Source organism: Mandrillus leucophaeus, unplaced genomic scaffold (genome assembly GCF_000951045.1).
Source record: "Mandrillus leucophaeus isolate KB7577 unplaced genomic scaffold, Mleu.le_1.0 Scaffold238, whole genome shotgun sequence".
Classification (NCBI taxonomy): domain Eukaryota; kingdom Metazoa; phylum Chordata; class Mammalia; order Primates; family Cercopithecidae; genus Mandrillus; species Mandrillus leucophaeus.
Genome location: NW_012102454.1, coordinates 1,248,657 through 1,249,870, shown reverse-complemented (window position 1 = coordinate 1,249,870; position 1,214 = coordinate 1,248,657). Strand labels below are relative to the sequence as shown.

Sequence of the window (1,214 nt, the reverse complement as noted above, 5' to 3'; positions counted from 1 at the left end):
TCCGGACGCAGAGGAGGCCGCGGGCCCCCGCCTCCCCGGCATCGCCAATGTGTGGCGCTTCGAGGGCGTGAAGCCGCCTCGTATCCTCCCTTCAAAACAAATCCATGGGTGTTAGGAGATGCGGGAGAGGACTGAGTCCCTCGCGGATGTTGTGACTTTAATTTGGAGGTCCCCTTCCTAACTCCGAAGTAACGACCCGGGGCAGAGGATGGCGATGATAGCGACCAACGCGTCCCAAGCGCTGGTCACGAGAAGGTTTACACACGAAACGCGCTCCATCTTCACACCACCCGAGGAGTGCAACGCTATTTCCACCCTGCTTTATTTTTAACAGATGAGGAAAGGGAGACGCAATGGGGTTGAGTAACTTACCCTGGGTCTCGGAGCGAGTGGCAGGGCTCCCGCGGGCTGCGTGACTGTCATTGCTCTCACAGTAGACGGTACACTGGCTTGTTTCATTAAAGACATTAGAATTGTGCCCTTTGCATTGGTGTACAGTGACAAGCCAGTGCTATTTTGAATCAAGTTATTTCTACTAATGCAAACTTTTTAGAGTTTGGAGATGTTACTGGCCCTTGGCTGTGTTAAAGTGTCTTAAGGGCTAGTAGAAACATGGAATGAACAAAAAAGTACAGATGGCCGACTGAATCATTGTTTCTTTCCTTTATATATTATGTATTTAACCAAAAATAAAACTTATGACACTTTTTTAACCATGTGGAAAAGTTTCCTTTCACATTTCTTAGGTTAATTAATAGTAAATGAAATTGTGTATGGATGAAGGCTTGAATCAAGGGAGGGAGCAAAAATTCAATAAACGTTTGCCATGTATCATTTAACAGAAAGAACACAACCTGGGCAACATAGAGAAACGCTGTCTCTACAAGAAAAGAAAATTAGCGGGGTGTGGTGGTGAGCGCCTGTGGTTCCAGCTCCCCAGGAGGCTGTGTCAGGAGGATCGCTTGAGCCTGGGAGATGGAGGCTGCAGTGAGCTGTGTTTGCACCACTGCACTCCAGCCTGGGCAACAGAGCGAGACCCTGTCTCAAAAAACAAAAACAACAGGACACAGTTAAATTTAATATTTTGTATTTGAAAGAGTAATTCGATTGAAAGAAATACTTGAATGTTTTTTGTTTTTTGAGACACGGTCTCGCCCTGTCCCCCAGGCTGGAGTGCAGTGGCCTGATCTCGGCTTACTGCAACCTCCGCCTCC

At 47.4% G+C, this 1,214-nt stretch overlaps 1 protein-coding gene across 1 annotated transcript in view; it reads left to right on the top strand.

Annotated features, from left to right (window-relative positions):
• Positions 1–93: 93 nt before the first annotated feature.
• The window catches only part of UBA2 (ubiquitin-like modifier activating enzyme 2), a 58,944-nt gene continuing 57,823 nt past the window's right edge, over positions 94–1,214 (top strand). The window contains exon 1 of the mRNA XM_011982305.1: positions 94–440. The gene's annotated coding sequence lies outside the window, so the exon portion shown is untranslated. The remainder of the gene's footprint in view (positions 441–1,214) is intronic.